Genomic DNA, 16,622 nt, shown 5'->3' with positions numbered 1-16,622 from the left:
ATGGGCCAAACAGCATGATAATCTGTAAACAACAACTCCAAAAGCTTCCTGGTGCAAAAAAGAAATAATAAAGAAAAAAGCATGCACTCTCTCTCTGTCATGTGTTTTTTTTTTTTTGCTCTTAAATTTTTTATTAAAAATGCAACACTTGATTCAATCAGGTCTTTTCTAGCCGTTCAAATTTGCATCAAGCATTGAAATCTTTTCAACAACGGCTTTTCTTGAGACAAATTATGGCCTCTTAAGACACAGCAGCCTTCAGCACGTACATTTTTATAGATTCATCCCCACAATGAGCTAACGCAGTAGTACTAGGCTGGCTTTTATGTCTTACAATAACAGTGTACAATTTTAAAAATGACATTTCAAGCTCATTTTGCAGGGATGGGATATTTGACCTTCTCGGTTCGACACCAGACATGATTTCATGCGACCATGTCCCAATACTTTGCACTGGTTTCACAATTAAAGGTGGGATGGGGTCATTTTAAACACATTTAAACCAATTGGAATTAGTCAACTCACTTAAAGCATGATTTTTTTTTTTTAAGGTAAAGAAAATATAAAATGCATGCATGTTGATTAAAATGAGAGAAATACGACTAGTGTTTTCCACTAAATTAGCTTCCATAATCCCCACTAATTGTAGTAGATGTAGAATTTGGTCCTCCTGCAATGAGTGAGGACATTAGTTGTGGCCCTCACAATGATCCCTGGTGTACTCCATCCACAGAGCTATTGAAGTTCAGTTGTCGAAAAAGTATTTATAAGTTGTTGAATGATTTCCTGAAAAAAAAACACAGAGCCCCCCCCCCACTTCAAACGCCTTCACCTCCTCTGAAACGACATATTTGGCCAACGTGTGTTTGCAGTTGCGCTATCTCCGGTCACTCGTGCTCGCTGGCAACTTTCCTGCAACCCAGTGCCAAATCAAAGCGAGCGCCTCTCTGTACTGACCATCACAGCAAATATTGACTTGATCATGCAGACACATATAGTTTGAGTGCTGAATGAAAGGCCACATAGGAATTCTTATTTACGGTATAATAATAAAAAAAAAAAAAAAAAAGCAAAAAGGCAACATTTTTTTATATGTGGCGTGTTTCAGATTGCCCGATTGTTGCCGGAGGGTTTCGAAGATTCTCCGGCTCAGGCTTGTGTTTGCGAAGCCTTTTCTGCAGTGTGCAGTATATGTTCCCAGTTTAGCTGAGCACACATTCCCTGATGTCTGGACGGCAGCACACATATGCCAAACACACACACACACACACACACACACACACACACTCCGCCACTGGTCTGAATGCTCATCTGTGTGTCCGGCAGGAGTCTCTGGATCGCAGGAGGCTTATAGACATTTGCAATGTTTACTCTTGGCCTTGCACACACACAGTCTCCACACACACACACACACACACACACACACACACACACACACACACACACACACACACACACCCCACACAGGTATGAAGGCACACACCTTCGCCGCCTCAAGCAGTCGTTACGCTACAAAGTCATTGTACGACGTTGCCTTATCGCTCCACCTTCCAACTGTTTGTTTACCCGCACGCCTCAAAGCGGGACGCTCCCCCATCTGCACTGTCGATCGTCTGATTGTCGGCCTCTGACCTCGGCAACTCTGCAGTCAAGTTCAGAGCGTTTGCACACGTGGTGTGAATCTGCAGGACGAATCGATGTGTGTCAGTGTATTGCAGATTAGATAAGACAGGCTGAAGTTGTGTTGGTAAATTTCAACCGGCTTGAAAGGTTTACTGCTTTTGACAAACATGGAGAGAGAGAGAGAGAGAGAGAGAGAGAGAGAGAGAGAGAGAGAGAGAGAGAGAGAGAGAGAGAAAAGAAAACAGTTGATAAAATGTTCTTTACCTTTATGGTAGGCACGGCTTTTTCGAATATTTGTTTGAAGCACAACAACTTGTGATCACCTGAAAACTCGTGCAGGGGTGTACACCGCCTTCCGCTCAAGTTGGTTACGTTTGATGAAGTAGATGGATGGTTGGACGTTGCAATGTGGTTTTCTCATGTGTATTCTGGGAAAAAATGCAGATTTTAGAGGGTAAATACTGCTTTTAAAACAAACATGCTTAAGTACGTTCATTGTTACCTTGTCTGCAGCCCTTCAGCATAATGTCCTTTAATTTATCCCCCCATGATTTCAATCTACTGAATGGCGATGTGCAGTCGATGTCAGAGGTAAGTGTCTCACCGCTATCTCCTTGCTAGTGAACGTTCCCTTCTTTTCGTGTGTTGAAATCAAACTGTTGCACTTTATTGCAACCAGACAAAGACTGTACTCTGCACTGGCCGTCCTGAGAGACGTGACCCCGGTCCAACGCGATACTTTCCCATGGATCACCTTACCTGTCCCATTTCCTTTTGCAATGGCCGCTTGGAGTCGTGCCCGCGCAGGTCAAATGTGTATCATCATGTTTGCCTTCAAGCGATGATTTTACTTGTTTTAATGATATATGAGATTATTTCTGGTGAAACTGTTGCAAGCAGAAACATGGAGTGTGTGTGTGTGTGTGTGTGTGTGTGTGTGTGTGTGTGTGTGTGTGTGTGTGTGTGTGTGTGTGTGTGTGTGTGTGTGTGTGTGTGTGTGTGTGTGTGTGTGTGTGTGTGTGTGTGTGTGTGTGTGTGTGTGTGTGTGTGAGTGAGTACAGTCTGTGCTACCTGGACTCACAGGGACACCAGTGTTGTTGATGGACGTCACACTGAAACTTGTGATGACTGTACATGTGGTGCAGTTGATATATTTATTGTGTGTGTGTGTGTGTGTGTGTGTAAATGTGTGCAGCGAGTGGATCCACATGACTGTGTGTGTTTGTTGCTAAACACGGTGCGCGTGAAAAAATAATCTGAGAGTGCCGCGCAATGCGGCGAATGCCGAGGTGGTCCAACGGACTGAACCCTGCGTGCGTCAAACTGAGCCGAGCTGCAGGTGGGATGGAAACTCGGGAGGGAGGGAGGGACACACACACACACACACACACACACACACACACACACACACACACAATGATAATGTGTGAGGCCAGGAGCCGGGGCAAAGGGGCTGAGGAGGAGTTGTCATGCGCTTTGTTTTCAGAAGTTCAGTGTTTTCCCATGAAGCGGAGTTCAAAGAGGTGAGATATAGTGGGAAGCAATTGTTCTATACTGAGTGGCACTTTGTACATTTGGTGACCTATTAACTGCTATCCTATGAAATCATCACATTTTTGTATTTTGGAAGAAAAAAAAAGTACTGTTCTTCTTGACTCAGTTTTTGTGTTTTTTTTTGTTTTTTTTAACCTGACCCATTTATATAGTCATGTGACCTTGAGCTATATGAAACATGGCCTCATACAACAGTCCTGACTCAACCTGTTGTCCTAATCACAGATATCCTCTCGGGCAGGGGTTTGCAACCTTTATAACCAAGAGGACCATTTTTGAAACTTTCCATCAAATCACATTTAAATTGAGCCAGAAAGCATTTTTTAGCATTGTATTTTTCAATTTTGACATTTGAGCTTTTTAAACAGTTTTGTTCCAGTTATGCATGTTTTTTTCTTTTGTTAATTCTCATCACTTACATTTTTTTAAGCTTTTATTTATTTTTTTAATTTTTTTTTGCATTTTTCTTCACGAATGGTGGTTTTAGCTCTTTCTCCCATTTCACCCCAGCTATTTTAAAGCCATTTTTATTTAAAAGTTAAGAGTCTATTTGAAAATTACTAGTGTGTAAATTTCCTAAATGTAAGATAAAATGTTTATTCATGTATAGTTTTCGAAATGTTTCATGGAGCCACTACAGATGGGCTAAAGAGCCAGTTTGCAGGATTCTGCTCTAGGCGATAAACCTGATTGTTCCAATGCAGGTGAAAAAGTCTGTTGCTTGACTTGTTGTGACCAGAATCTGAATCTGTTTTCTTTCCTGCACCCAAACATTCCAGCGTGTTGCTTTTTGTTAAGTATTTGACTTTTGCATTTGAAGCCGAAATCCTTGAATTCTGCAGACTGTCTAAGCCTTTCTGCATTAAAAGCTTAACCCGTCAAATAGCGAGTCAAAATTGAAAAGTTAATCCCAGAATGTAATTTTAGAACATTTTATGCATTTACAGTCCATTTAAGTAACTACAACTATTATAAACATACTAAAATTTGACTTATTTGACCTTTTCTGCCTTGACAACTTAAATCAAAGCCTCACTAGACAACATATTGCAGGACAAATACCTTCAAAATGACTTAATTGAAAAGACTGTGTGCATGTTTGAATCTCGATGTGCTCGTACTTGAAGTAGAGTTATGTGCAGCGCTCAGGCTTAAGCAATGTTAAATACATGTGATAGAGGGAAAAAGGGATGTGTTGTCAAAGCAAAGCAGTGAAACATAACATCAGCAGCTCATAACTATCGAAATCTTTCACGTTATCAATTTTTGATTGTTAGTTTGGGAGAAAAGAGAAGACATTTAGAGGTAACCAACTGCAGTGAAGATTGATATTGTTACGTTGTTTGCATTGCCGCTCCTCTGCAGACGTAAGGAATCATGAATCAGTTAGAAGAATCGAGCCACACCAGAAAGTAAGTAATGCAGTCTGGCAACCTCTCACTGAGAAAGATTCCGTTTGTCATAAAGGCAAATTGCTCACATGCAGAGAAAGGGAAATGGACGAGCCGGTCTGTGGTTAGATCGTGATCTCATCTGGTTTCTATGTCTTCCTAAAGGAGAGATGAAGGAGTGGTAACCTGTTCAAGGTGCACCTCACCTGTTTCTCTGCTGCTGAGAGCAGGAAAAGCACCAATGAATTGAAGTGAATTGGTTCTGTCTGACTTGATGGAGATAAAGAGCATTTCCAGATTATTCAGTAGCAAAATGCCCAAAATACATTGTATTATCATTAAATCTATCTATTTGCAGTGTAAGGACGAATGGAGAGTCACTGTGAATATGTTAAGTCAGACTGAATCCTTATCAGACTGGGGTCAGAATCTCTGGCCTTGACTCTAACATTGTTTGCCAACTGATGTGTTGTATTGATAAATGCTTCCAGCAATTACTTTTCCCCTAAAAAAAATGTATTACAGCTACACCCTAACAGAAGAAACACCTGAATGTAAATGCAAGTTTGTAGTTATCTTCTCTGATCTTCTTCCACCACTTGATTCAACAATTTGCTTGGTTTTTGTGCTGCTCAAGCTCGATTTAAGTAAGAATTCAGGTTACGATGTACAACTTGAAATCTTTTGTGGGTATCTTAAAAAAAAAACAATATGTGGAGACTTTTTTCATCCTTACATGTATCACATTTAAGGAACCTCAAAGTTCCTTCGCCTCTGTAACTCAACATTTTAAAGCAGCAGCGTCAGAAATACACTAAGTTGAACTTGCTTTATGGTTTTACAGAGTGGATCAGTGATTTGAAATCTACAAGATCTGCTCTAGTTATGATGTAACTCTGTTGTCTGAAGGGAAGATTAACACTCTTTTATCTTTACGTTCTTAAAACATGAAGACAGGTGGAGGATCAAAGTAGTTGTGTTGTTCTGTTCTTTTTTCTGGACCGAAATTGAATCCTGGTCCTTGTGAATTGTGTTTAGACTGTCGGTTCCTCAGACATGTGCATGAAGTTCACTTTTTAAACTCATTGACGAAAAATACAGAGAGGAAGTAACACATGTTCCTCTTTGCGGTTTACATTTATTTGACCAAACTTGCAGAACAGACATGTCAGTTTTATATCAAGTAGCCCAACAGTCCTCCTGGTGACTCAGTCTCTGGCTGGGTTGTGACCCTGCTCCTGCTCCTGCTCCTGCTCCTGCTCCTGCTCCTGCTCCTGCTCCAGACATAATAAACCATAATGGTGCAAACAAAACATGTGCTCTGTTGACAACACTGAGGTGATTGAACCAAAGTCTCTTTTTGTTTGACAGTGTGGCCCAGAAGGCCAGAACATTGAACCTGAGCGTTATCTGAGTGGACTGACCTTGTTCAGATCGTGACTTTTCACCCAGTTGGGTGATGTCACTGTCTGTTCACCGTCTCCAGATCATCTGGCCTCGCTTGTGGTGGCATCATAAAGAACTACATGATCCTCAGATTCTCTGAATCTTGTTTGGTAAGAAATCCTTTGATTCTTGTGACATTTTTTCAGATGATTTTAAGTTGATTTTTTTTGGGGTCTTAATGTTGTTTGAATGAATTTCACTTGTGAGTCAAATAATTACAATCAGATTTCTGCCTTGATTTGATGTCCTGAGTTACACAGAGTCAAGATGTTCACTGACCTTTAATCTTTCCTCTTTTGTGCCAGAATCAATTAACTTGGTTTATTTTCTGGGTGGCCATTCGAGGACACACACGCACACACACACACACGCATTTATGATTGAAGACTTAATGATCTGAGACAGAGTGGACATTCACATGTTGAATAAAAGACGTCCAAGAATGAAGCCCTGAAGATCCCCACAAAGAATTTACATTAATTTTTACCTGTAATAACCTGTTGACACAGAATAGTCCCTTTCTTGCAAGTAAAAATTAGACCAATTTAACACAGTGCGAGAAATTCCCAACCATTGTTTGCTGTATATATGTATGTATGTGGTCAACTGAGTCTAAAGCAGCAATGCGATTCAGTAACACTCAAACTGAAACTGTAGACGTGTCGCTGCTCATGTTGATAAAGCCCTGCGTACTGTGTTCACAGACAAAATGTTGCGACTTCAAATACAAACTCTCTAAACCCTGCAAAGGTTCACTGAGAAGCTCCGATTTGAGTCAGAAAACTCTTTGTGTTTCTTCCCACTCGGCTTGCAAGCTGTGATCGGACAGCCCAGGTCTTTGTAGGTATACTCTTTACCCCGTGAGACGCACTGAGGAGAATAAAAGTTAAACATGTTATAAGAGACAATAAAGTAATAACACCAGCACACCAGGCGATATCGCTAACGCAGGCTGTGTTATTAATGTCAATATTGCTGCCTGTGTGCAGACGGTGTCTTTATGAAACCATGCAGATAAAAGAGAAGCCACCTGGTGGTTTTCACACCTCGCAGGGAAGAAGATGACAAGAGGAGATTTGTGAGAAACAGAAAGAAGCCGTCACACTCACCGATGAAATAAGGTCACTGCAAACATCGGGATGTAAACAGGTGCTTCTTAAAATAAGATTTATGTCCGTCAATCCATTCGCGAGATTGATGTTCAAATCATTTGTGTACCTTTACGTCTGACTTTCTTTGAACTCAACATGAGGCAACTTCTGTCTGGGTCGAAGGTACTGTCATTTATGAGTACAAGGTTGGCCTATACATGTCAATGGTACCGTTAATCATTCCTTGTTCATTTAGCGCCAACAAACTGCTCAAATAGGATAACAAGGGCTCGATCCTTGCCTACATACATGTCTGTGGCATAGATATAATACACGTAAACATAGAGTCCAAGACACATCTGGAACTGCTGAATGGAATACGCCAATAAAAAGGTGTAACGGTGTGAAACAATAAATGACATGTAGGATAAAAAGAGGGATGATATCGCTTAAATGTTAACACTTGTATAAGCATACAAACATAGGATCAATTTCCTCCAGTCAACATTAATGAAAGACAAACTACAAAATATGTAGTCAAACGGAGTCTCACCTAAAACAAACATCACCCTCTACAACATGATATTAAAAAATAAATAAATACAACGACACGTGTCCGTCTGCTACGCTCTGTGCACGTCACTGTACAAAAGCATAAAATTGCAATCTGTACATCAGATCTGACATCAATCCAGCAGATTTTCACAGAGAAGAACTCATGAATGTGTGATTCTGCAGCACAGACAATGAGGATATTCAGCGCAGCCTGTAAGAAACTGTATTTTCACTTATAATCCAATAATCTGGTGGAGTGAGCTCCGTTTATTTGGAAAATCAACTTACATGTTTTGCTTTGCAGGAAACAGAACATACTTGCGGGAAATCACACAGTTGCCTTTGGAAAAGGTGCGTTAAGGGAGCCGAAGTGACATAAATGGTGTCTTTCAACCTTCAGCGGGAAAATAAACGAGTGTATTTCCTAATATTCTGAAGTATTTGCAGACAGTAAATAAGCTGCCGGTGATGAATATCAGATCTTTTCTGCATTTATTTAGAGAAAAGTCACACTTCTATCTAATTTCAGTTCATTTTCAACTGCATCAATTACAAGTTAACTGTCTCATGGTACTTTTAAATTATAGAGAAAGAATAGCAGGCATTGTGGGAAGGAAGAACTTCCTGCCGATCAGACTCTGAACTGGAGGCTTTCTGTTTGCGCCAGTTGTGGCGAGGGCGACGTTGAAGGAGGAAATTAAAGGGCAGGAAACAAACCAAGCACTGTGCATCTGACAGCGAGCTCTAATCCACTCGCCGCAGAGCTGACAGGAGGCACAGACCATGAACCTTCTCTTCTACTGTCAAAAGCCCCGCAAGAAGGGATGACAGGGAATCCGACAATGTGTCATCAACACACGTCCGGGTCCACAAACAGAAAAGCCTCCACTCTCAAATACCAGCATGACTCATAAAAACATACGATTACTGAAGTTACAAGGTAAAAGTCGAGATGTTTAGGACTTTTTGTGTGTGTTTGTTTATTATCGTTATCTCGTCCAATAAAGTCAAGGCCGCATATCTATAATTACCAACACCATGATAACACGCATGCCGCAGTGGCGGTGGCGGCGGCGGCAGCGGCTCTTTGTCATGTTGTTTCATAGGTTGTGGCTCATGTGAGCCACGTGGGCGGTCACCTGGTGGCCCTGGCTGTGGAATGATTCAAGGCAGAGGTCAGTAGGTTGCTGAAGGACAAACCGACTCCCGAATGTCTCGGGACATCAGAGTGCCGTCGGTCAGCGTCACAGAAACACGACGACTTGCACCTGAGCAAGGGAGCTTTGCATTGTGTTCCGACTCGCCATCACCGTTTTGTGCCGGAGATTCATCACCGCTACCAATCATACACTCAGCACCTCATGTGACGCAAGGAAGAGCAGCTGGGCTGTCATAATAGACCTCATCCAGCTGACTGTGTATGGCAATGCTCTCCGGAGGTGCTCAGGGTTTATTTATGTTTAGAATGGAAACTGTGACGTGTGCATGAGTGTGATTCCCAGAGAGAGAGGGAGAGAGGGAGAGGGAGAGAGAGAGAGAGAGAGAGTAGTCCATTCAGCCTCTGGCCTGTCTGTCCCTGTCCCTCAGGAGAAAATAGACAAGGGCTGTCAAAAGGAAATCAGAGTTCATAGGTTCAACCTTCAGCCGGATGATTAGTTCGCTCTGTGCTCAGGTTTCTCCATCTGTTGCAGCGTGTGTTTCTATTATTTAGGGACATTTCTATTTGAAAACAAGCCTTCAAATAGAGAGATATTTGCCGAAGTGAAAGTAATCACTTGTGTTTGGATGTTTTTAATAGTAGGTTTATTTTAAATATGTGATTTGCTCTGACTTAAATCCAATTTATTCTACTGACTTGAAAAACTTTAATATTTGCCTTCATTTGCAATGGGCTATATACCTTAAGGAGTGACACATGTTTACTTCATAAAAAATGCAATTACTTGTGGTTAAAAGGTGAATCATAGTGGACCGGGGGATTCCGTATTAATTAGCAGTGTCATATATAAAGACTAGCCAGGGATCAGTTCCGATTAAAGTGGAGAGGGTCCCTAAACACAGTTTCTGCTCTCGTTGTGGACATATTGGAAGGTTAAAAACCTCCAATTCAAACTTATCTATGTTTGCTTTGACCGTTCAATAAGAAAGTCAAAGAATTTGGCCTCACTAGACCTGCAGAGGGAGATGAAGTATCACGTAAATAGATCAGATGTGCCAGGAAAGTGGTGAGGGTCTTTGAGAAGCTGTATTCAAAAACTCCATCAGGCAGAAGTGGAGGGTTCGGCTTAATAAGGTTAAAATCTCCATTTCATTAATAGAGCTCTTCTGACAGCAACAAAATATAGGGTCCTTTTGCTTTTCTGCATGATTTCTGTATAAAACCTTCAATTCACTCTCTTCCTTTGCCTCGTCACTTCAGTCAGTGTAACAAAGTTGCCACTTATTTATATTTTCTAGCATTAAGTGCAAAGTAAAATGACCACAATGGACAATGAAAGCCCATTAAGGTCAACATAAATGGCCAAGCAGCAGCAATATATGATATAGAAATAATACAAAAGCTCATTTAAGATCCATCCTCAGATCGTTTCAGTACTTTTCCATGTCATAAATCTTAACAGACATAATAAAACTACTTCCGACAAGGCTATACACACACCTGATATTCTAATCATCAGGAGTTATCCATTAACAGAGATGATCATCTATTACCTTTTTAAACTCTCCAGAGGAATTTCACTTATTGCTTCTTGCTTTGCTGTCCTCTCTGACCTCTTCATATTTGCACTTTAACTGTCTCTGAAGTGAGCGTCTTTGGAGTGGAGGCTTTATGAGATCAGAAAGGCACTTGCGGCTTGCAGTAAAATGTTCACACAGATCTATAAAGTAACACTGTAAATCATCCACTATGGAAACGTTTATGTTTATCATCGTTTAGATGATCATTTCGTGGAAGGTCTTGAGACTTCCGGCAGTCAGAAGGGTTTTACAAGCATGTGAATGATCATCTCCTTCAAGTTTTAAATCAGCGTGATTGTAAATAGATTATTTAAATACATCAATAAAACTGGATGTAGTGTATATAGGTGACCTTTGGTTGCATTATCTGTATGAACTGGACATAAATCTCGGTCCATTTATTGTGATCAGATTCACAGTAGAGGATTATAAAACAATAATTTGGGGGTTAAAGTGTGATTTTAGAATTTCCTGTTAGTGTGTGAGGCTCTGGTGATCTGTGACGTGTCCACAGCGGCATTCAGCTCCAGCACAACACCACCCTGAGTTGGATGAAGCAGAGCACATGATGGATGCTTGACATGCACTGTGGATCAATATGTGCGCTCGCTCTCTCTCTCTCTCTCTCTCTCTCTCTCTCTCTCCATTCCTCATAATAGAGAGGATTCCAAACTCCCTTTTTTATATACTTTTCTGCCATCTAGTGGCACAAACACATCTATGTTTCAGTGACTTAAAAAAACAACAACAACATTGTTAATTAAAATCAAAATTACATGTATTTGAATATTTAATATGATGCCTGAGCTTGAGGGAGCTTCAATCGTGAAAGATGGAGCCAAAACGTTAGAAGTATAATTACTCCAAACAAACTGAAGTTTTTTTTTGTTTTGTTTTTTTTACTTTAACACTACAAATGTATTCAACTGGCATGATATTTCCAATTTTTCCACCACAATATTTATGAGTGGTGTCGTGGTTAGCACGAGTGCCTCGCGGCAGTGTTACAGCTGCGGTTGTGTCTGTGTTTTAGTGTCCTGTGCGCTTCTCCCAACTGAGTATGTAAATAGGGCTGTGCCATCGCGAAGATCTGATTGGCTGAATCCACCATTTAAAATGGATTATATTTGACAATTTTTTAACACTTTCACATGGTCTCGTGAGTACAAAAACGTTGTATTTCCATTTGTATTGCCCCACATTCAGATTTTTAACCATCTGAGAAAGAATAGTATGGGGTTTTTTTAGTTTTTTTTTTTTTTTTTAGCCTGAGCCTTTCTGTATGTTTACATGTTCTCTCTGTGTATGTGTGAGTACTTGGATTTCCTCCCACAGTCCAGAAACATAACCTCTATTTATTCGTGACTTGTTGCCTGGTAAAGCTGCCTGGATGAGTTATTACACGTATAATTTGTTCCAAACTGCAGTGTATTCCCACTTGATTTTCATACGTATAATTCCAGATTCTAGAGAAGGATTTAACATTATCTTTATGCAGGGATGTGTCTATTAAAAAGTTACATATTTCTATTTGAAGAAGGATGTTTTTCACTTTATTAAAAAAAAGCACTCCAAAAATACACAAATGAAATGAAACTGTTTTATATTGTTGAAATGCTCTGGGGACTTGGAGTGAAATTCCTCAACACGGACAATGCATTTATTAAACATGGAACAAGCCTTAAAGTGAGGCAACCTTCATGGAAGTTGCAAGAACTTGAAACAATAAAATGCATAATATCGTTAGACGACTCCTCCACTGCTCAGATCGTCTATTGAGCGGAAGAGAAGTAGGATTTCCCCAGCAGGGGGAAGCAACAGTCTATTTCTGCTCTGTCGGGGATCTATTTTGGTGTCACCTATGTGCTATGCGGTTATTCCAGGAAGTGTTTCTTCAGCCTATACTTGTTACATTTCATCCAGTTCACAGAAATAGAAATCTTATATAATATGTTGAATATGCTGGACTGCATCGTGCTCGTATACTGTCTCAAATCAACAGTCTGCCATAGATAGAAAACAGTATCTATCATTGGTATGATCAGTTTTTCTGCTTGACCAGCACTTATTCAAATGATGCATTTAAAAAAAACTAAACAAAACAACTATTATCTGCATATTCTGATCTTGAAAGAGACGATCTCTTTAAATGACCCTGATGGAATTGTGTTTCTATCGCGTTAGAACTCTTTGTGTTCATCTAAATATCTGTAGAAATATGAAATCAAACCTGGATGCATTCACTTCTTCCCCACTTCCAGCTTTCAACAACTTCCCATTATTACACTTTTTCCTATAATGCGCAACTTTCAATAGAGGCTTCATCCTCCATAATTGTAAAGTGCATTAGGTCCCTGCAGCAGGCTGATGTGCAGCACTTTAAACAATTTGATTGATTTATTGGCGACATGGAGCAGACAGTCTACACTGTCTGTACTGAAAGCAGCGGGAGAAAGGTTATGAAACCTCTGGCACACTGACCTTACCGGCCCGACATATCGCCAACATAACACGGGGATAATATTACACAAATGGCAGCTGGAGACATCCACTGTCAAAGCTGCCCGCACGTCATGCCGGCAAAATCCACTTTAGGGTTGAATAAGTGTCTTTCGCCTCTTTTATTCTCCTTGAAACCTGCACGCAGTGTTCAGGGTCTCCGGACAAAGTGTTGTTCATGTCCAAGGCCTCAAGATCAAACAAAAAACACAATCAAAGCCGAAGCAGAGCTGAAAGGGACACGGCGAGATCCTGATTACAAGTTACAGTTTTCTTGTTACTGTTTCATTCTTGTGGACTAGCACTTTTGAAACGGCTCATCTTAGACCAAGCCACCTGTTTTTTGTTGTATTTCTGGTACTTAAAAGTAATCAGAGTACTCTTTATTGTAATTTCCACGCAGACCCCCTACCTAGATACTCCTTGATAAAGACTACAAACGCCTGATTTGAAAAACCTGTAGCAGCTTTAATGTCGTTTATGTTGACCAACGTACACCTGAAATAAGAAATGTCAACCTCGTCTCCACGTGTCTGCTTTTTGAGAATATTTGTATATATTTTGTCTCTATTTTTGGATCTGAAACAGTTACCTCACTTTCTTAGACGCCATACCCTCCTGACTTAAGTGGTGCAATTTCACTTGGCTGGTAGAACACAAACAAACTAACCAAGGGAGGCGGCGGTAGACCAGCGTCTCCTCCGACCCGCCAGGTGAAAATTACTGTTTTTGTTCCAGGAGTCTGTTGGCTTTCAGGAGATTGATCTGAGGGCGCAGTTTGCCTGGTGAAAAAAAGGCTTTTCAGACCGGGAGGGGGGAAAAAAATCAGTGAGGCTGCATTATTCAAGACTCCTGCTCTGCAAAATATTCCCAGATATGACACCACATATCAGACGCAGATCTATTAACATGGTTTTGCGTCAGGCTTTGAAACACAGACACTTTGAGCTGGGACAGTTCCTATTTTTGTGGGGCAAAAGGCTTTTAAAAGCAGCATTTTTCCATCCAGGCCCAGTTCACGCAGAAACCATCTTTCATTACCATGGATGAGTGGAGCTGCTTAACTTTCAAGGCTGAATTTTTTTTTTTTGACTGATTCCCACCAGCTGGAAAACCGTCACTACATGCTGCTTGATGGATTGCAGGTGGTTGGGAGGAAATGAGATCTCATCTGTGCAGTCGATGGACATGTAAGAGTGATAATGTAAACCCCAGTCATGAGGAGACAATGCTGTAGCTATTAGAAGACCAGTACCCTCAATCATCCGATCATTTGTTGTTTATTTTTGTATCGAGATGTTTGAGAACTTACCAATTTTATGGATTTAGGCGATTGTATTATTAAATATTGCTAAAGAATTAACAGCTTTAAGCAGTAAATAGAATGATAACTTCTCTATAGAGACATTTGAAGCAAAGAAGAGCAATCAGTGCTATATTTTCCTGTACAACTCCAATATATGTTTTTCAAAAACATCCTCTACCTCATGGTCCGTCTTTAAACCTCACATGTAACCTCACTTCAAACTGTAACTTCACGTCACGCACTGCTTATCACAGGGATCACATGATGTGAGATGTTGCTCTCATTTGCACTGTACTTGTTATCATTTGTATCACGCTACACCACCACGTGTATTATTAATATTATGCAGAGATCAATATTCAAGAGCTGAAACAAGGTGAAATATATTCAACCCAGATGCTGTGTTAATCTCTAGGTGTGTGTGTGTGTGTGTGTGTGTGTGTGTGTGTGTGTGTGTGTGTGTGTGTGTGTGTGTGTGTGTGTGTGTGTGTGTCAACATAACACAATAAATGACTGAATAATTTGCACAATAATGTAACATATAACAAACATGCCAACAGCTCTGAGAAAAGTTAAGCTAATATATTTCAATAACACTGCCAATGTATTCCAGCTACCACACAGTTTAGATGAGGGAGTTCCGGGTTAATAAGTCGGCTCCTCTAATAAACAGGAGTTCTGTGAAATAGTAATGGATCTGCTCCTCAACTGGCGGCAGCTTTTAATAATAGTTACCTCGGTGAGCCAAGAGTGACGGACGTTATGAGCAACAACCACCCTCAAACTTCAGTAACTGACCTCACAACACAGTTACTATCTGACTGCTAAATTAGGACGTTACTTCATTATTCACCACATCGAAACTCATTATACGCTAGAGGCTCCCTTAAAAAGAAATTCCTCAAACAACTGGTAGATTCAACAAGATGGTTGGTATGGTTCACCGACAGGCACGGAGGCAGATGGGTGCAAAGCCACTGTTCTTGTCTTTTAGTGAATTAAATCAAACTAAAACTAAGGCACACAGACGTTGCAGCCCTGTGTCTCCCGCCTGTCACCCCTGTGTCTCTGGGCAGCTCCTGGACAGGGAAGTGATTAAGCCCCTGATGGGAATCAGGTGTGCTGCCGAGAATTTGAATACCGTACAAATGAATTCAAGCTTCTTTTTTTTTTTTTTTTTTTTAGTGGTATGCATTACTTCAAGCTGCAAGAAAAAGTATTAGGAATCTCATTAAAATAAAAGAAAAAAGAAATGACAAAAAAAAACGACAAAATAAAATTTAAGCAGACCATGTCAATTTCTGAGAATATTTTCTGGTAATGATGAACTATAATATATATAAAACTACTACTTTTCATGGTCTGGCTAATTTCCATCAACGTCATTCATGTTTAGTTTTATTGTGTTGAATCGCATCGGGCCTCACGGAGAAGTTAACAGAGACAAATTTGGGTGATAAAACTGTTTGTTATCTTATTAAAATAAACGTGATCCAAACTGAATTTATGGCAGACGGAATGAAATGTTTGGAAAGACAAAATACAACATCTGTAACCCTTATGAGGATTCGACCTCGGATTTAAAGAACTTTTCCACGGTTTTGTTGATATTTCGGATAGGACGGTGTGTAAATGTGATATGAAATCCTCTTCTTGCTAAAGGAAATAATGATTTATGTTTCACTCCCTGGCAGACCTGATTACCTCGGGGACTGCAGCAGACGCAGTGGATCATTTCCCAGTGATCTCTTTCCATGAATTAGCTGACCACCGACCCTCAGTGTGTCCCTTTAAGCAGGCCGGTGAAGGGGGTGGGGGGGTGAAGTATTGGATGATGTCACTGCTACCTGTCCCACTGACTCTGACTGAGTGATTAATCACTGGGGGAGGGGGTGGTGGTGGTGGCGTGGTGTGGGGGGGTAGTGGGAGGAGAGGGCGAGTGGGATCGGATTGGAATGAGGAAGGGAGGGGCAGCAGACTGATCAATCTTGGTGATTGACAGGCTCAATGTGAGCATCAGCTTCCCAGAGGGACGCTTCATCAACCGCGGCCAGATTCAGAGCTTAACCACCGCCAGCGCACACTTTGCGCTCACATATTGTCCGCAAACGGGGTTCTCGTGCACACAACATAGAAAAAGTGCACAGACGCCTCCCCAATCTTCCTGCACCGGCGTGTGGGGAGAAGAACGGTATAACAACAGCTGTGCGTACAGATGGATTTATTTCTAGGAGTGAGGAGATCGTCACCATTTATTCATGTCAGTAACACCTTCTCATCATGGCTGCTGCTGTAAGGAGTTGGGGGGCCTGGAGGGGAGAGGGAGAGGGTGGGGGGGGGGGTTCATCAATGGTGGCAGAGATATATAATGTTCGACGTAATGCAGACACAGAACACAATCCAGGCGTCACTACTTTT

The sequence above is a fragment of the Blennius ocellaris genome (genome assembly GCF_963422515.1).
Source record: "Blennius ocellaris genome assembly, chromosome: 20".
Classification (NCBI taxonomy): Eukaryota; Metazoa; Chordata; class Actinopteri; order Blenniiformes; family Blenniidae; genus Blennius; species Blennius ocellaris.
This window is presented reverse-complemented; position numbering follows the sequence as displayed.